Source organism: Pygocentrus nattereri, chromosome 22, assembly GCF_015220715.1.
Source record: "Pygocentrus nattereri isolate fPygNat1 chromosome 22, fPygNat1.pri, whole genome shotgun sequence".
Taxonomy (NCBI): Eukaryota; Metazoa; Chordata; class Actinopteri; order Characiformes; family Serrasalmidae; genus Pygocentrus; species Pygocentrus nattereri.
Window position 1 is genome coordinate 25,998,747 of NC_051232.1, and position 21,427 is coordinate 26,020,173.

General features: G+C 37.5%; 1 long non-coding RNA gene across 1 annotated transcript in view; it reads left to right on the top strand.

The window, feature by feature from the left end:
* The window catches only part of LOC108414789, a 94,021-nt gene extending 85,564 nt beyond the window's left edge, over positions 1-8,457 (top strand). The window contains exon 6 of the long non-coding RNA XR_005129383.1: positions 5,297-8,457. This is a non-coding gene — a long non-coding RNA (uncharacterized LOC108414789). The remainder of the gene's footprint in view (positions 1-5,296) is intronic.
* Positions 8,458-21,427: the final 12,970 nt, after the last annotated feature.

Genomic DNA, 21,427 nt, shown 5'->3' on the forward strand with positions numbered 1-21,427 from the left:
GCATGATTCTATTGCATGTATCAGGCTTCAGTCCTTGCAGGGTTAAACACTGCAGACTTCAGCTCACTGCCTCATTAAACACACCCGATTCAGCTCATCAGCTAATTAGCAAGGCCTTCATGAACTGAATTCAGAGTGTTTGATGAAGGTAAATGCTAATCTCTGAAGCACTTTATTCTGGAAGGTCCCTGAAGGTCCCTGTAAAATCATGTAAAATTGGCCCACCAAAAATTAGCATACTACTACTACTACTAATACTAATAATAATATTAACAACAAAGAAAAAAAGAAACATGGAATCCAATAAAAAATGTAATGAATGTTCACTTGCTAACTCTCATTAAGACAAAAATTCAATTTGCTATTCATTTCCATTGAAATGAAAAGTTATTGAAGATAACTGAGGAACTGACAGAACAGGCGGAGGTGATATTTCATGGCTACTGAAACATAGCGGTTAAATCCTATTTTTTTGTCAGACTGTTGACGATGTAGTCCTGTTTTGCTGATGAAAATGAGGCTCTCCTTATCTGTTCTTCAGTCTTACTTGACAAGCAACTAGACATTTTCTGCTATAAATATGAACCTACTGTAAGATGATACAAGGAAGAAAACATTATTCAGTACCAAACATCTAAAAGAGCAGTTTAGTATCATACATGGCTTAATGCCAATATACAGATAAGCATCTCAGTGAACTAAATAGAGGAAATATTTTTAAGGATCATGGCAGTGATCAAACAACGTAATAACCTTTCAGAGGAAAATAAAAGTAGTGCTGAGTTTTTCCATAGGCAGCCAAAAATACAACAACCAATCAGGAATCTGAACTTCAGTATCCAACATGTGAGGCTGTAACATCATCCACAATGATATCTACTCGCTACAAATCTCAGATTTGCAACTTTAGCTAGATCCACTGAGCCCTGCAAATCTCCCTATTTTTTAACTATAACAAAAACATGGTTTAGCAAGATATTGGTGTACCTTAATACCATTTTTTTTACGTTACATAGAATATGATGCTTTCAGTGCCAGCTCTACATAATCGGTAACATGAGCAGCTTCTTAGGGCCCCATGACTATTAAAGGTCCCTGTAACAACTTCTGAGTTGTTATAGTTCCATGATGTTGTCCAAGATGCTCAAATGTAGGGGGAAAACTGGTTAACTATGTTTACCCTTCTAAACTGCACCTCCGTCATGGCCATAATTATGTACACAGACACCAAGGTCCAGACCTCAGTCATAGCCGTAACTAGCTATGAGGACACAAAGGTCCAGACCTCAGTAGTTTAGAAGGTTTTTTTTTTTACTTTCCTCCAGTCATGAGATTAAATGTAGAAACAGTACTATTATGATAATACAGTCTACTCAGCGGCACAGAGATAGTATTGAGGCCACCCAATCAAATGGGGACAGAATATCTATGACGACAAATTTCTGGGATGATGATATTTGATTTGTTTTTTTTGCAGGGCTAGTGGAACTGTGGTGGCGAGTGGGCATTTGACCCATTACTTTTCAAAGTGCTGTGGCGATGCCCCACTACATTTTGAGTTCAAAATGAGCTTTCCCTAAACTGCATAAAGCACTGACCAGGAACAGACAGTAGAACTGAAACAGAGCCCGAATTCAAGTAGCACCAAACAACTGAACCGTGCTAATGCACAAGATAATTCAGCACCAGAGCATGATATCACTGTACTGTCTGCCCAACCTGCTGCTTTAACCTTCAGTCTTCACACACACTCATATAGTTCCTACAATGTGAGCTGCTGTAAATAATGAGAGACAAGCGATTAAATAATAATGTACATCTGATTTTGGATTGTGGCCTCGGTGGCCTGATGAGTTAATTTAATACTGGTGACACAGTTGATAAGCATCTTTATTTTCTGTTTTTCTGTTTTCATGGTGGTGAATGTGAGAGTAACAGAGCGTTTGCATCACTGCAAAACTACTGAACAATAAACACATAGTGTGTAATTTTGAATACTTCAGCACTCACAGTACAACAACCAGACCAAATTAAAGAGATACAGAATCACAAAAACAAACTGGGGCTGTTTGCTAATAAATATTGCTATGTGAGGCTGCATCTCCTGAAACACCATCAAAACAAATGAAACAAACTAAAGTATTGATACTGGAATAAGACACAAGAAAAAGTAGCTTTTCCTAAATATGAAAACTGATCTGGCTAAAATGTAACCGAGTATAAAGATTTCTTAATTCACAAATACACTTTAGTAGTAAAAGTATTATGATTTGAAAACTTAGAAGAGTAAAAATCCATCAGTATTTTACTGAAATATATCGCTGTTGTCGGAAGAAAGCCTCATATCTCCAAAATGGTAACTTTACAGGAGAAGGAAAAAAACGACTTACCTTTTAATGTAAATCAGGGGAACCAGTCATTTTTGGCTGTTTCTTTTGGTCTATTTTTCATGAAATTTGCACACGATGTAAAGGACAAGATTTTTTTCAAATTATTTCAAAAACTGAGAAAAGACCAAAATGGATATACAAGATTTTCTTCCAACAGCAGCGATATGTACATGAGTAAACGTAGCTAGTTACTACCCACCTCTGAATAGGTTTGTAAAGACGTCATTAGCATAACATGAAAGGCAGTTTTATTCAGTGGCCAAAGTGCATTTCGTTTCTTAGCTTCTTCAGTGTTGTATGAGATTAGATGTGCAAAAACTGATGAAACTACACAGTCAGCGGTCAGAGGCTCTTAGCTGACCTCAGAACAGCTATGGTTCAGCCATAGACTGAACTGCCCACTCTGTTTGTCTCTGTACGAGATTCTACACAAAGTAATTTTGTTTAAGTAACATTCACAGCGCACATGCTATAGGTAAACAATGTAAGCGTTTAAGAGCATAATTTACATTTTCCATCTTAATATAAAATGCTAACTAAAATGCATATTAAGTAAAATGCAAATTCCATTTTTTTTTTTATTCTGAGCACTCACAACTTTGCTAGCTAAATCAGCGTGATTTAGCCTAATTCAGGAGTTGCTCAGTTTGGGCTACAGGTTTCGTATTTTGCTATGTTAGTAATTAGATGAGAAACTAAAGCTGTATTTTGTTACCTATACATAACATATTACAGCTGGCTTGAGAGAGTTCACTGTTAACCAGCATATTGATGATATAATATCAATAGCTTTACTATTTATATATATATACAGCTTTACTACGAAACCAGCAAGTACATTAGACTGTATTTTGCCTTCTTAACTGTATGTATAGCTGCCTTTCCTGTTAGCTGGGGTTCTGATAGACAGCATTTTATAACATACTATGTGTTTGACGTGCTTTTTTCAGTAATCAGAGAAGACAGAGGTGCAAAAGAGAGAAGCAGAGAGGCAGAGTGGGGTAAATTAAGTAAAATCAGCTATCACTTGATTTAATGTAGGTTTCAAAATATATTTTTAGCTAAAAATCAGCATTTAAAAAGGAGTCAAATTACAGTAACTGGAGTCAAATCAATTTATAGCAGTAATAATAGTTCATGGAAGAATGGAGAGATGAGGAAGGAACAAATGAAAGGAAAAGGTGCAGTTATATAAAATATATAAAAATATAAGGATAAAAATAAGGATAAGCTGGATAAGCAAGAAATGTTAGGCGGGACACACCCCTGAATGCAGAATGCTGAGAAGGTTTATCAGTAACATTTTATCTTAATAGAACTCCAAACAATCAGGCATACGCAAATTAGTTGGTTATGTCTATAAATTTATGTTCAGTTTATGGAGCTCTTCAACCCTCAAGGGGGTGAGGCTCAGCTGAGGTGAGGCTGCAGTCTGTGATGCAGAACTAATCATCTAACATCAGGTGCTGTCCTCACCGATGCTTATGTTGCTGAATCCTCACAACTTTCTGCAGAACCTAGTTCCAAACACAATCTGCCAAACCTGCTCTATCTAATCAACCCAATCTGTGATTGGCTGGATCAGATGTGTTAAACTGAAGTAGGGAGTGGGGCAGTTTATTGGATAAAGGACCTGATAAACTCTGCAGGAAGGGTGCCCTTCAGGACCAGGGCTGGAGACCATTGATCTAGTGTAATGCCTTTTCGGAACAATTTCTATTCTGGGCATGTTAAAGATCTGGGGTATAGCCCAGTTCACTGTATTTTGGAGTATCCTGTCAAATGTCTGCTATCAGAGAATAATTGATTTATCCACTTTTGTATATATATATATATATATATATATGTTTTACTGATAGTTTAAAATGGTAAAACAATTCATTCCATCTGGGGAATTTGATAAACATCTAAAAGGTCTGCTACCTGACCCAAGGCTGACTGGGCCTATGAAATATCAGGTTTCAGGGTGCCCCAGGGCCGATTTGTCATGCACAACGTGGATGGGCATGTTTTCCAAAGAGTGATTTTTTTAAGTAGTAGATTTGCCCTTTAGCTAAAATTTTATGCATGAGGAAATACTTTGTTAAAAAAAAAAAAAATTAAAAACTCACTGGAAAACAGGCTCAACCGGAGCCTGATGTTGTGCATGAAAAACTGATCCTTTTCTCTCTCTCTCTCTCTCTGCCTCTCTCTCTCCCCCAGATTTGCTCTTGCATTCATTTGCGCTCTTTCTCTCTCTAGTGTTATAGTCTATCAGTCTACATCTTATCCACAAAGGTCCAGAGTGGCTGCGGAAAAGATGGGACACCCCCTGGTTTACGTACCACTCTATACCTGTAAAAGAAATATCTCAGGAATTTAAGCAGCAGCTGGTAAATGAAGCTATGGATGATGAGAAGGATGTGCAAAAGAGGGTAAAACGTGACATGCATTCCAGAACTTTTCTAACACAGCTACAGTGTGATTTACACTGTAAAAAAGGTCATTAGTTCAACCTAAACAAATTAGGTCATGTAGTAACAAGCAACTGGACTAGTTTTATTCAACTCTGGTTCATTTATTTGTTACCACATGACATTTTTTAGGTTGAACTGACAAGTCATTTTTGCAGAGAATTCCATATTATGTCTGGAAAACACGCACACAAATGATTAAAAATAAATAAACACACACACACACACACACACACACACACACACACATAAAATTGTACCTGACATATCAGGTATCATGTAGTCTCCCTACTCTTAATCTACTCTCTTCGCTCACCCCTGAGGATTTTGTCACCTTCTTTGAGAAGATTGTTGATAGACTCCGCCAGTCTTTTCCCTGTGTCTCCACTCCTTCCACTAGACCTCGTCCTCTTGATCTCAATCCCCTAAACTATTTTTCTTCTCTTTCCACAGATGATGTCCTACTGATCAAATCCAGTAATCCAACCACCTGCCCACTGAATCCCATCCCATCCACTTGCTCCAGGCAATCGCCATGAGTCTACTGCCCTTCATCACTATTGTCATAAACAACTCCTTGTCATCACGTCAAGTTCCATCAGCTTTCAAGACTGCAAGAGTGGTTCCCATGCTGAAGCAGCCCATGCTTGACAGCTCTGATGTCAACAACTACAGACCAGTATCATTTCTTTCTTTCCTTTCAAAAATTCTTGAATGTGCAGTCTATAACCAACTGTCTCTTTTTCTCACTCAGAACCAGCACCAGGACCCCAACCAGTCTGGCTTCAAAACCAGCGCACTCAACTGAAACTGCCCTTATAGTAGTGACTAAGAAGCTCCAGGCAGCAAGATCAACCAAACTGTCATCAGTTCTGATTCTTCTTGACCTCTCAACAGCTTCAGACACAATCACCATACAATCCTTCTGGATGTCCTCATTAACATTAGAATCACTGGCGCTGCGTGGAAGCTGTTCAAATCCTATCTGGAGGGTTGCTCTTATCAGGTAGATCCTCCTCTCCATGCAGGCTCTCCACTGGTGTCCCACAAGGCATGGAGCTGCATCCTCTTCTCTTTTCACTTTACACTCGTTCTCCTGGTGATATGAGATCCTCTCATGGTTTTTCTTATCACTGCTATGCTGAAGACTCGATGCTTTCCTTCACACCTTCTGACAGTTATCCAGTTATCCTTCCCAGCTCATATTCCAACCTGACTCGCTCATACAGGCTCATACTGGATGTACAACATCCATTTCTCTGCACATCTCTTTTATCTTCACATCATTTTCTTCTACATGTCTCCTCTCTAATGCTCTGCTAAGTGGAACATTATATCTACTGTGTTTATATATTATATAAGCTCAACAGTCATTCGAACTCTTCTTCCCTAAAACCAAACACAAACAATATTTTAAATATACAAGATCAGTCTGCAGCCCGATGGGGCCCAAAACATCAGGAAATCATTTCTTTCTAACATCAGGCTTGGGTTGGGCTGGTTTTCAAATATTTTTTTCAAGTACACTAAAAGCAGTTAAGGTTAAAAAAGTAAATAACTTGGCTGCCTTAATTTTTTAATTTCATTGTACTTCATTGTAATAATACGTTAACAGAATGTAATACACATTGTGCTGTTGGCTCATAGTATTTTTTTCCTATGTTAAAGGCAGCCAATAGGGCACATCCTTTTCATTTTCACTATTTTAGTGATTTTAAATTAACAGTGAATTTGGACTTACAGTTTGCTTACATTTGTAAGTTGAAGTGATAACTGTTTTAAAGTGCCGTAGATTTGCCTTTTAACACAGATTATGTCTGTCTTTTTTGATTATGTGAATCTTTTTTGTGCACTGAGGTATTTTTTTGCGTGCTTTCTTTCACTTTCTGTCATGATTTGTTCTGTCATGAAGTGAAAATGAAAGGATGTCCTACTGGCTGCCTTTTACATAGGAAAAAATTACTATGTGCCCTCTACAGTGCCTCTTCATGCAAAAAATTATAAAGTGCCCTCTAGAGCAGGAAAACTTGATAACATATGGTATTCGCCATTCTAGTGGAGAAAACGTGATGCAGTGCCCTGTAAGATCCCCTTGCAATGGTAAAGGGTGTATTTATGAAGTGCCTTCTATTCCTACATAAAAGTGTCCCAAAGAGTGTCCTTTCAGAAGAGAAACTGATACAGTACTGTAAAGGGTACGGCTACAAGTTAGAAAACATGAGGAAGTGCCCCTCCTGTAGATAATGCAGTGCTGTAAAGTGTTAAATGCCCCTCCAGCGGCCTCCTAAACTACCTTCAAAAGTGGATAACCTTGATGCTTCCAGCTGGTGCCTTTCTGATGAAACAGAAGTGAAAAAGTGCCTTACATGGCCTTTCAACGCTCCCTTTGAGCAAGTTTTTAATGTAATCTCATCTACACTATCCCTGTTTTTTAGTTTTCAAAGCCCTCTTTATTTTAGATTAGAAATTTTTTAACTGTATTTGATAGTAAAAGACATGGTAAACTGAAGCCAACAATGACACAAAGTTTAAAATATTCTTCTTGTTAAAAGGGCCACACCCTCTCTAGAATGTTCAGACGTCAAAGGTGGCTTAATACAGTCTGAGCTGTAACCCTGACATCCTACTACAGTTGAGGAGGGTTTTTTTTTTTTTTTACCAATGACGTGTTACTAAATACTAATCTTTGCTGTCAGAACAAAACCTTGTATCTCCAAAACTGTAACTTTACAGTAGAAGAAAAAACCTACTTTACTTTTAACCTAAGTCAGTGGAACCAGACATTTATCCACATAATTTTAGGCTGTTTGCTTTTGTCCATTCTTCATGAAATTTACACACGATGTAAAGAGCAACAGGCATTATCAAATTATGTCAAAAACTGAAAAATGTCAGAAGTGTGATACAAGGTTTTGATCCAAAAGCAGCGTAATGTTTGTACACTGCCTGTGCTTTGATAGACAGCTGAATGACAGTTTTTAGCCTAGGTGTCTAGATAAGGTGCTAGCTAACTAAACAGGCATCACTAACACTTTATTTGAAGTGTGTCGACATAACACATTCTTAACATCTTACTCAAACACTTCAAAACATTCAAAAATCAACATTCCTTTATGGTTTAAATTATATTAATATGGGCACTGTTAATATGATAGCACTGTTATCCCAAATACTGTAGAGGTGTTATTTTTATTGATGTTCTTCTTCACTTATGGTATCCGAGAATGCACAAGTATAATTGTGTGATTTTTACCATTTTTTTATTTATTGAGTTCTCTTGTTTAACCCTTTAAGGCACACAGACGTTCTTTCAGAATGTCAGATTTATTGATGTGAACAAGTTACAAACCATTAAACTTAAACAGATTTGGAGTGAAATTTTTTAGGTTCAAGGTGAAAGTTCATTTCTGAGGTGGTTTCTCTGAGTAACCATTGTGCATTCAGTGATGCAGACTACATCATTCTTAGTTTCGTCTGCCATCCATCCATCCCCACTCAGGGTGCTGATCACTTTGTATTAAATGTGCTTTGTAAATTTGTCTTTCTTGGCTTTTATTATGAAAGTGACGAAGCCACATTAATTTGATTGAAATGCATGTTTTTTGGTCTTCAAATTGCAGTGTGTTGTAGTCTGCTTACATTCATCAACATACTCATCAATTCCCTGTGTATTCTGACCCTGTAAAATGGCCCTGTCCCACCACAAGTTTCAGACTTTAAAATGAATTATTGATTTGTGTGATTATGAGTGATTGCTGTCTTTATAGTAAAGTGACATGCAAAGTGTTTTTACACCAACACAGAACAATTCTTTGAGTAATGCCATAGAAGAAGCTCTTTGGTTTTCTAAAGAACTATGCTTGATAAAGAGTTTTGCGGTAGCAAAAAGCTTTTTGTAAAGGTGTAAAAATGCAAATTCTATACTAACTTAATGGTTATTCATAAAACATTTTTAGCAATGTTTAGGTTCATTAAACTCTTAAAAAAAGTTCTTCACATGCATAAAAGTAGTTATAGTGGTGTTGCTGTTGCTGGGATTTAAACTTTTGATCTCTTTCTCTTGAATCAGACAGCTTGGTTAAACTGAAACTGCTTGATATTAAAATATATGAATATAAATATCATCAATATTATCTAAGCACAGACCATGTGCTTGCTCTCTCTCTCTCTCTCTCAGCATGAGGGACTATTTGTGGAGAGATCATACTGGTCTGTTCAATTTTACTTCTTCTTTGTTTCTTGCACACAGAAATTTACAGAACTTTACAGCTGTGGAGTGGCACAGCAGTCTAACTGCCCAGTATCTGGAGGTCATAAGTTTGAATCCTGTCAGTACCGTAGTACAGTGCTGTATGAAGGAACATTATACAGGGATCCCTGGAGTCTTGAGTTGAGGTTTTGAATTAAGAAGTCTCTAAAATGATGCAAAATTTTGGTTCTTTATGAATTTAAAACTTGCTTCTGATCCTTTGAGGTTGACAACTAAAGTTCTTCTCACACATTTTCTAAACTACTTATCCTTCTGGGTTGCTGGGGAGCTGGAGTCCATCCCAGCAGTCATTAGGCAGAAGGCATGATACACCCTGGACAGGTCACCAGTCCACCACAGAAATCAAGATAATAGAGCAACACAACTATTGCACAGAACTGTGACTGATATCCACACAACAAAAAACATTCTCTTACTTGGGTTTACAGCACTGAGGCTCTGCAGCTGGCTTTAATGGACCCCTTTGTCCTGACCACAAGTCCTCACCCTATCTTCCAGCTCTTCCACCTTGTGTTTCATTGAGGCAAGCTGGAACTTCAACTGCATGATTTCATGCTTTGCCATTGGTGAAGCTGTTGGAAATAACACAATGTGAATCAAAAAGAATGCATGGATCTACGTTACAATGTAGGCGTGGCCAATTTTCTGTTTGTCTGGGGATTTAATATCTTAATCATTAGAGAAAAAAATTGTCAGAAACACAGATCATATACGTCCTCTATATAACTATACAATAAATGATGGTAGCGCATCTGTTGTTACACAATTTATCAGCTGCTTCTACCCCTTTCATTAGCTTTAAATGTCCACCACAGAACCACCACTGTTCAGATATTTAAGTGGTGGATTATAGCACTGCTGTGCTTAGAACAGTCCACCATACCAACAGTTCCTGTGGTCAGACTGTTGCCACTGATAGATGGCAAGAAGGTGACTATTAAAGAGCTACAGCCTCTAACTGGTGAACACAGTATGTGTTTCAGTTATGTTGTCCAGTATGTGGACAGTGTTCAAAATCAATCCCATAAATTCCTGATGTTCCTGATGCACTCTTAAAACTGTCACGGTTTTATACCATGTCAGTATCACTGCTGTGCTGAGAACAGACCACCGATTGGAAGCCACAGGCAGCATTATGATAAAAGACTGCAAACAACAAACTTAAAACTACTTCTAGGCCAATGTAGCTAATGCCATATTTATTTCTGATACAAGACAAACACTTCTATGATGGTGTTGAGGTAGCTGGGCCTGTCTTTGGTACTTTGGAGCCTCCTTCATTGACACTTGCAGAATCTTCCACTCATGGCTGCTCTAAGGAAAACAAATTAACTTTAGCTAATGCCATTATTTAGCCAGCTACTATAGAGTTAGCACTTCTACTGCATTTTTGTTTTGCATTAGGTAACCTATCTAACAACCAACTAGTAGAGCAACTTGGGGTATGTTTTTCTCAAAGGGAGTTTAAAATCCTCAACAAAAATATAGCCTACCAGCTTAACCAGTGCATACATGATGGTGTATGTTCCTGCCTTGTCCAGCTAGATGTCCAGCTTTTCAACCTTCCTGACCTTCAAAGACCAGCTTTGACCATCTAAAACCCGCTATCAGCAAAAATCCTTCACTGGATTTTTGACCAGGGAATTTTCAAAAAATTTTAATGTTGGTGTTCATGTGCAGATCACCTAAATATTTACAAACCTGTGTGTGTGTGTGTGTGTGTGTGTGCGCGCTTGTGAAACGATTCTGCAAAGAAGAGTGGGACGGAATTCCTCCACAGTGATAGACTCATCAAGTTACCACAACGGTTTGATGGCATTTGTTACGCAAAAAAACCTGGCACAACCAGTTATCAGGTTTAGGCAAGCATTTACTTTTTCTCATTGGTTTTGAATAATCTTTATCTTCAATAAATGTAATGACTTTGTAAAAGCTGCATTTTGTGTTTACTCATGTTGTCTTTATCTTATATTAAAATTAGTTGGATTATGTGAAACATTTAAATCTCACAAATTAGTAAAAATAGAAGAAGTTGGCAAATACTTTTTCACAGCACTGTATGCAGGGTTGGCATAACTACTGAAAAATGATTAGCTAGAAAAAGTAGTGGCTACTTTTTAGCTACTTTCAACTTCTCCTGACATACCAAACAAACTCAACATACAGTGTGTAAAAGACACAGAAAGAAACATAAAACACAAAGAAAAACTGCAAATATACAAAAATAACCAAAAAGTGTAACCAACAATTAAACTTGCACAACCAAAGGCGTGATATTTAAGACTAGAGGAAAAATCAATCATTCCAGGTTTATCCTAAAAAAAAATCTACAAAAATAACAATACAAACTTTGTGCAAAGCTTCATCAACTGTTGAAATAAAACTGCTCCAATTTAAACATTTCAGCAAGATGTACAGACAGACATTCAGACTCGTTTGTTAAACGTCAGCCACACTTCAGGCTTAAATTCCTCCTCAGTGACTGGCTCAGTTTGGGATGAGAATCAGGCCTGAATCAGGCCTAGTTGAGCTGCTGCAGCTGCACAGCACAACTAGATTTCTAGGTAAATGAATATAATCCTCCTTTGCTGTAAGATCATTATAACACACAGTTCTAACAGTTTTCACAAGAAATGGTCTTAAACGCCAGAGTTAATGTAGACCTGCTAGTTCACATTTTAACACTGAAGACTGACACGCAGACGGAAGTCACTTCTCATTCAAATTATCCCGTTCACTCTTAAATGGCACAGCAGTACTATCTGGCACCTCAGGAACCATTTAAGGTGGGACAGGACAATTCGAATGAGAAGCAGGAGGATGAGAAGAGACTTCAGCCTTGTAAAAATGGAACACAGAGACATTTTACAAGAAACTCTCAGAAAAGTTTCCTGAGATATAAGAAAAGTGGCTACAGCTGACCTAAAGGTTAAAGTAGAGCAAAGTAGGTCTGCGTTTGTGTTTATATTATATTCTTAGCCTGTACTAACTATCAGCACATACTGAGACATGTTTACAACCAAGATGGTAAAACAGACAGAAAATGTTGTGGCTCCCAAGATGGTTTGATTTTTGTTGATGGACAAAATGTCTCTTCTTAACATTTCGGTTGTGACCCATGAGCTAAGCCTACTAGTTAGGGGTGATCAGCGTGTGGGGGCAGTGTGTGCCTGTTTACTCAAACTGCCCGCGGCTCAGTCAGGTTTGCACAGTCACCACCAGCCCAGGTAACGACTGAGTTCTGTGGTTCACATTTTGCGTGGTTTGCCTGAAGCCTGTAGCAAAAATTATCTCTATAGCTACAAAAAAAATTGTAGGTGCTACAGCTACTAGCTACATTTCATAAAACTGTAGTAGCTATTAGCTACAAAAAAACTGCAGTTAGCTACAAAAAGTAGCGCACTAGCTACTAGCTACTCCCCCATCCCTGGCTGTGTGTTACTACTGTTTATAAAATACCAAAATGTGTTAATATGGCAAGTGATTTCAAGCTGCAGTATATAAGTAAGTAAGTTGTAGTATGTAAGCAGTGAAAATACATCTTCACTGAGATTGCACTGTCTGCGTGTTATCTGCCTTTGCCCTTATGAGGGATACTTGTGACTGAAAATGAAACTGCAGAAGTTATTATACAATACTTACAGGGGCTGTAAGGTGAGTGCAGACCAAAGGAACAAACTTGTTTGGTATGTGTCCTGTAAAGGTGTGGAGGAAGCAGTCAAATGCTCCATAAGTACACTCTTAAAAAGGGTATTCAGTAAAGGGAATGGTTCTACTTAGAACTGAGTTCTATATAGAACTATTTCATGCTCAAATGTTTCTTGGTGCTTCAGGTTGATGGGAAATGTGTTGTATATGGTTCTTTATAGCACTTAGTTTAGTTTACACTGTTTACTCAATGAATACTCCAAGTACATACTCCACTGCTGACTTAGTACTCCAAGTTAAGGCTTTATCACAAGTCAAATAACTTCAGTAGGTGAAAATAAATCTTGTTCAGAATTGAGGATGAGGTGAGTCATTTTATTTTTTAATACTACATTTATATAATGCACAGATTTACAGACACTGATGTTTTATATGAATTAAATCAAAGAAAAGGGGTGACGCAAAAAGCTCTTGTGAAAAAAATGCATTTAGTGTACTTAAAATCAAATATATATACACTTTTAATTTTTGCACTGTAAACATATACAGATCAGACGTAACATTATGACCACCTCCTTGTTTCTACACTCATTGTCCATTTTATCGGCTCCACTTACTGTATAGCTGCACTGTGTAGTTCTACAGTTACAGACTGTAGTCCATCTGGTTTCTCTGATACTTTGTTATCCCCCTTTTACCCTGTTAACCCCCCTAGACCCTCACAGAGCAGGTACTATTTGGATGGTGGATCATTCTCAGCCCTGCAGTAACACTGACATGGTGGTGGTGTGTTAGTGTGTGTTGCGCTGGTCTGAGTGGATCAGACACATCAGTGCTGCTGGAGTTTCTAAACACCTCAGTGTCACTGCTGGACTGAGGATAGTCCACCAACCAAAAATATCCAGCCAACACAGTCCTGTGGGCAGCGTCCTGTGACCATTGATGAAGGACTAGAGGATGAGCACTACAAACTGCAGCAGCAGATGAGCTCTCCTCTCTGACTTTACATCTACAAAGTGGACTGATAAGGTAGGAGTGTCTAATAGAGTGGACAGTGAGTGGACACAGTGTTTAAAAACTCCAGCAGCACTGCTGTGTCTGATCCACTCATCACACACCAACACACCAACACATCAGTGTTACTGCAGTTTTGAGAATGATCCACCATTCAAGTAATACCTGCTCTGTGGTGGTCCTGTATGAGTCCTGACTACTGAGGAACAAAAATGGGCTAACAAAGTATCAGAGAAACAGATGGACTACAGTCAGTAATTGTAATCTACAAATTACCAGCTTTGTTAGATCATGTTCTTTGCATATCAAATGCTGTTTTTTGGAACAAAATCTTGTATCTTTTTCACCTTTTTACAGAAGTTTAAAATATGCTGCAATTTACAAAATGCTAATATTTCACGGTGAATGAACCGATAGAAAAGTTTCAAAATGGAAAAAAAAAATCTTAGTACATTAACTTCCATTCAGAGTTAAGAAAGTTCTCGCATCTCCTGTAGGGCTAACATGTTGGAGATAAAAGCTTTTATTCCGACAGTGACATGTAACATCCGCCCCGAGTGATCACTTTATTAACGGAAGAGAGCAGATTAAACTTTAGAACTAGCCTACCTAAGACATCAATAACAAGCATGGGGAATGCAGGTTAATTAAAGCCCTGTCACGTCATTAGAAACCGGTCCTTCCTGGAAAAGGATGAAAATAACTTGCACAGAGAATAGTTATGCGCAGTTTATCATATTAACTCTCCAATTATGCTGTCCTTCAGAATTAGTAATAAATAATATTGTGGCAGGACTTTACATTCATCCCACCAGTACTCATATTCCATTGCTAACACAGCAGACATATTTAGTGTATCCTCTAGAATTGTGTGTTTAAAGTAATGTGCACCCTCCCTTCTTTAATTCCATTTCCAGTCATTAAGTACATTAAGTCACCCATTAAGTATAATTTATTTTATTTTATTTTTCTGAGGTGTTCCAGAGGAGATTAGATATAAGTTAGTCCTTATGCATAAAGAAGGAGGAAGTCAAAAGGAAAATCAAAGTTTCTAAAACTAGAGCTCAAAAATGGATTAAAAGCTACATAAAAAATTTGACTGAAACTGGACATCTGAGGTGAGGAGTGGGGTTTTATGGACTGATCAATCTAAATCTGTAATTCAGATTACTTGGATCATAAAAGGCAGAAAATGCAACTGAACTTCGGAGATGTGGATAAAATCCCTGCAGGTTTCTTTGAAAAACGGAAAGAAAGTCTCCTGCAAAGAACGGACGCTGTAATAAAGACAAAGAATGGACACACCAACTGCTTTACTGACAACAATGTGCTTTTGCTATTCTCTCAAAGGCTCTTTTTGGAGAATAACATGGCAGCAATTCAGCCAGAGCCACCGCTGGGCCACCACTTTCCCTATGAATGCTCTTGTTAAGCAACTAAAACAAAAGCTTCATTGAGGCAGAATAGCATCTACAATATAACACAGATTAAGCCTAGTCTTGAATTAAAGTGTAACATCAGTGGTGATTTATCACTGGAATGCTTTTTAGTGCAGAAATAAGCTTAATCCAGGGCCAGGAAACCAGCTAAAGATGTACTTTTTACCACCTAGATTTCCAAACGTATTTTCAAATTTCCAGACGTATTCTTACATCTCTGTTCTCAGAAATCTATTCAAAGCCAGGAATATAATGATTTTCTGCTATGATAGATGAGGTTACATATCAAAGTTTTTTCTTCATGACATGAAATATTTTCTAAGGCTTTACAGACCAGTGACAATCCTATTTTAATTCTTTTGCAAACAAATTTTTCCATTTGTAATGATAATAAATGCTTGATGCAACTGCATGCGTAGGTAGCATACAGGTGAGAAGCGGTCAATCTGTCTTCACAACGATAAAACAAACAAAACACATACCGGTTCTTAGTGGGCAATCATCCAAGAACAAGTTCTCTTAAGTTAAAGTCAGAAGTTTCACTTGAGTTTCGCCTTTGTTGTACCTTCTTCAGAATGAGAGTTGGATGTACCTTCATATATCTTTTGCACTTACTGAACTTCAAACAATGAGACAAAATTACAACCTTATTTCCAAAAAAGGTGGGATGCTGTGTAGAATGTTAAAAAAATATGATGCAATGATGTGCAATTCTTGTAAAGCATATTTTTAAAAGAAAATGCTACAAAGACAACATATCAAATGTTGAAACGGAGAAATTTTATTGCTTTTTGAAAAATATATACCCAGTTTGAATTTGAACTGTTTCATCGCCTCTTCTTTTAACAACACGTAAGCGTTTGGGAACTGAGAAGACCAACTGCTGTAGCTTTGAAAGTGAAATGCTTTCTTGTAATTGTTTGATGCAGGAGTTCAGCTGCTCAACAGTTCTGGATCTTCTTTGTTATATTTTTCATTTCATAAGGCGACACATTTTCAGTGGGTGACTGATCTGGACGGCAGGCAGGTCAGTTTAGCACCCGGACTCTTAATACAGATCCATGTTGTTGTAATACATGAAGAATATGGTTAGACAAATAATTAAGGCCTTCCCTGAAAAAGACTTCATCTGGGTGGTGCCGTCACAGATGTGTAGGTACATTGATAACAGGCTGAGTGGTCTTTAGCCCAGAGGACACAGCGTCCATGTTTCTAAAATTAATTTCAAATGTTGATTTGTTGGACCACAGGATACTTTTCCCCTTCCCCTCAATCCATTTTAAATGAGCTTAAGCCCAGAGAAGGTGCCAGCATTCCTGGATCCTTGTTATATATGATTTTTTCATAGACAGTGGTTTTCAGAAGTGTTTTTGAGCCCATGCAGTGATTTCCACTAGAGGATGTGAAAGAAGTAAAAATCATTTAAAGTCTATATTTAATTGAAAATAGTACAAAGACAACATGTCAAATGTTGAAACTAAAAAAGTTTTACCTTTTTTTTTTAAATAACACACACCGATTAAATAATTAAATCATTTTTGGGACATTTTTTCAAAGTCTGTCTGCCCTGCAATGGACTGGCGACCTGTCCAGGGTGTATCCTGCCTTCTGCCCAAAGACTGCTGGGATAGGCTCCAGCACCCCCGCCCTCCCGTGCCCCTGAGTGAGAAGCAGCTTAGAAAATGTGTGTGTGTGTGTGTGTGTGTGTTATGAACTGGCACTTAGACAAAGTTAGCTTTTTTTAAAAGATAAAAAACAGGTACTGGTGGTTACACTAGGTGAAGCCATGAAAAATGTGCTATAAATTTGTGAGCCTGTTTGCACTGGACCTTCCCTTTATTAGCTATTACACTGACAACTAAAGGAAAGCCACCCAATATGTTGTAATTCTTGCCAAAAGGAGAATTAAATCAAATCATTTGGCCTAAACTAGTCAGTCAAGATTTTAAAGAGCACTGCCTTCTCACGCCATTACAAGCTAGATTATTTTTAGCATGTTTAGCAGGATTAAAGTTATAAACACAAAGTTATAGTAGACAAGCTTAACTAATAGCTAAAACAATACATGTTTTCAGCAACTCTCGTGAACACATTTTCAGAGAAATATAAGTTCTTCTTGGCTAGCATTTGTTATTCTAAACACATGTAATTATTTAGGCATGATGAAAATGTGGGTGCAGTCATGGCTTTGGATGAAAAGAAAAGGACATTTTGTTTCCCTGTCATTCAATGCACAACTAAATGATACTTTCTGTATCATTTTGCAGCTGATATATGTTAATATTTAATATTACAGAAATAAATAAAATTAAACAAAATTCTATGACAAAGTATCCACACTACCATTCAAAGGTTTGGAATCACTACTTTCTATGATATAATCCAACAGTGTGGCAGATACAGAAGCAAAATGATTATAATATGATGCTACTACTCTACAACTCAACAGACCAAATATTAAACATGAAGTTAGAATAGAATTAAGATCCAGAATGCCTCATGTGAGATATGACATGTAATCAATCTGAGGCAGATCAAGAAGTGACTGTAACTAGAAAAAAAGGTTCTGAATCATCTGAAATACTGTCTGGTCTCTAGCTTACAGTACAGTCATATGCAAAAGTTTTAACATCCCCGATTAAAGTACATATGTTGTTGATTTTGTAAGTAAAAATATGTGAATCCTCTACAGACAAGTGTGTCAAAAATGCACACTTTAGTGCAAACGTTCTATTTATTTAACATATTGGGGCAAAAAATATTTATTATGTGTAATAATATTTACACATTTTTTTAAACATGCAATTTTACCAGTGGCCCCCAAACATTTCTATAAGGCCATATTTCAGTCTGCAGTACACTGTAAAAGTCATCAATGAGTAAAATAAGTGATTATTAATATAACAAATGATCCCAAACTTTTGAACACTTGTTAATGAAGAACAAAACGACATTCAAAAATGAAAGTCAATCCATCCATCCATTTTCTAAGCCGCTTCTCCGTCAGGGTCGCGCTGGAGCACACTCACACCTAGGGGCAATTTAGCATGTCCAATTGGCCTGAGTGCATGTCTTTGGACTGTGGGAGGAAACCAGAGAACCTCCACAGGTCACCCGGCCGGGGGATCAAACCCAGGCCCTTCTTGCTGTGAGGCAACAGCGCTACCCACCACGCCACCGAGCAGCACGAAAGTCAATGCGATGCAAAAATTAAGTATGAGCTAAATGAATACCGAAAGTACTGAGCCTTTCCAGTATTATGAAGGAATTCCTCAGCATTGTCTTTTTTTCTATTTTTACCTTGTGATGTTGTCATAAAGATGTACAACTGACATGAATATGAACGTAACGTGTACAAGATGATGAAGGAATTGGCCGAGGGCCATGTTCCACCCTACTTGTTAACACACAAGAGTCCTGAACACATGAACATACTTCAAATCCCCTTATATTCTTATTACATATGTCCCATCTGGTAATTAACTGGCGGCCCATTGCTACTTTATTACACAACTGTCTTGTTAAAAAATGTTTACATTAATTTGACGATTAAACTCACTCCCTGTGCTTTGCTGCAACTGCCCTTTCCTGTTTTAATATACTGATATTGTGGCATACTGTCATTGGCTCATGCTATTGTGATAATGTGGGAGGCGTGGTCATGTAAAGTTTAGAGCCTCTCTACACTCATAGCAGAAGAGACATTTCTTGTAAACAAGTTGTTGCTGTTAGTCTAAAGCAGAGGTCTTCAGGTCAGGACCTTGAATGCAGTTCCCTGACCTATATTTGGTAAACAATGGTAGTGGCAGTGAAGTCCAGGACTGAAACCTGGATTCAAGGTCCAGATTTGTCATCATCATCTTCATCTTCTTCATCATCTAAATCTTATCTTCTTGGGTCTGGAGTGGTGCTGGATCACAGTGGGGTGAAACACGGCAGACACAGAGACATACACAGTCAAACACATGGCCTTATTTGCTGTGAGGCAAAAGCACTACCCACGGTCAGCCATTTCAACTAGCACAGAGCGACGGTTCTCCCTTATTGCTTGTTCAATAGAAGAGCATTCGCTCTTCCTGTGAGAATTCTAAAACATGGAAACTGCATCCGAACTTAATGTACAGTTTGAGAGTATGCTATGACAAAAAATAGCAATATGCAAATACAACTAATGAAAAGCTTGGAAAAAATATAAATAAATATGATCTAGAACTGGCTTTATCCAAGTTACTAAGGCATTATACAAGAAATGGTGTAGTAAGTTCAACAAATTAAAAAAAGAAAAAACATGTTAGTGCAACTATGTTTTACAGTGTGCAACATAAATCTTAAAGCTGCACTGTATAGGTTTTGGGGATTTGGAGAACAAAACGATATTCTAAACACATGGGCGTGTTTCAGACCCCTTCCCCAAGCAAATGAATCTGATGACTGCAAGTATGTGTAAAGCCTATTCAGAGAGATCTTGGTCAAAACTATGTTGATTTTGCATTTGTTTTGTTTTGTTTTTTTCAGAAATATTTTTATTTGGTTTTCCAAATACAACTCAAAAGATATTATGTATATGTCGTAATTAAGCTCAGGTTGTGATGCATATAAAAAGAAAAACAGACAAATATCAAAGGGGGAAAAAATTAAAAAATAATTAAAATAAATAAATTAATTAATAAGATCATTTAAAAGACATTGCATTTGTTTAGTTTGATGCAGTTGATGCAAGAGGAAACAGAAGCATGCCAAGCTGGCTGGTGTCCCTGCTAAAGCCTAGCAGTTATGTCTGTTCCCTCAGCAACAAACTGGACTGAATTACTTTAGACCACAACTGACTACACAGCTGGAGATTTTAATTTTCAATTGAAACATGGCTCAAAAGACAACATCCCTGATGAACCACTGTATGTTATGTAATCTGCACTCATTTGTGCAATTACCAACAAATCTATTTGAGAAGAATTTCACCCAGAATACCAGATGAAAAGGTATATTGTCCACTACTGACCTGCGTTTACAATGGGAGCAACAAGATGCGACCAATTGGCCGGAGGTCATTAATTTGCAGTGACAGCTGACAATTTCTGGTGACATGAGGCAGCAAGAATTTTGGCGACACGAGTCTGCAAAGCAACCAAGTTGGGAAGAGTTCGACTTTATGCAAATAAGGTGCAAACCAATGTGGTGACTACCAAAAAATGAGCATTGAGCAGCGTAATATGCTCAGCCACTGTGAAACGGTGTGGCCCTTTTTTAGTTCCTAGATAATTGTTCCTACTACAGGTAGAATAAGCAGCGGTCAGGGGGTTTATGAACTGTGCTTATAAACATAGCTGAAAGTCTGTACCGTAAGGTGATAGACTGTATCTCATCAAATTGCTTTAGCAACGTCTTTATGTCAATAATTGTTGCCCTGTGTCTCTAGTAGCTGTGTAGTTACACACCAATACATGCAATAACAGAATAACTAGTGGTGGTGTGTTCAAATGTTACAGATGCATTACAACTGTACAACTTATGTACACACAGGTGTTTCATCTTTAGTTTTTGCTCATTGAAATAAACAAGTGTGTCATGCTAGCTGCAACAGTTTTCTATTTAAATACACTCATGCAACAGGGTAATGGTAAACACATCTGTATAAACCACTGTTTTACCTGGATTCACTGATTCTATCAGTTTGTGTGTAATTACCTTCATTGTGAGAGTACTTACACTGCATCATGTGGAGGGGGTTTGCTACAAAATAATAATATAACATGCCTTATAAATAATAAATGAAATCATTAACTAATTAGTCTCATAATTGACCAGTCTCATAATTAATCAAATATCATAATCTTTGGTTTATAGGAACATCAATGATTTGATTTCAGAAGATTTTAATAAAGTTGAATTATTTGACATGGATATCAGCAATCAGTATTTGAATGAACTCTAATAATAAACAAATGAAAATAAATGAAGCGTTTTTTTAAATATGCAATTTGCTGTAAACCCTAAACGAAAGCTAAAGCAGTCAGTATACAGACAGTGAACATGTGCTAAATGGCTATGTAGCCAGTGTGTATGTGAGAGCTTAAGTGTATGTGTGTGTATGTGTTGCGAGCAAGCTTCCCTGTGGGTAAGTGAGATAATGTGACCTTCGATCTTTCTAGTTTGAGCTAAAATAAAGCCGCTGACTGAATTTAAACGAGTGTGATGTAAGAATTAACTTTTTTT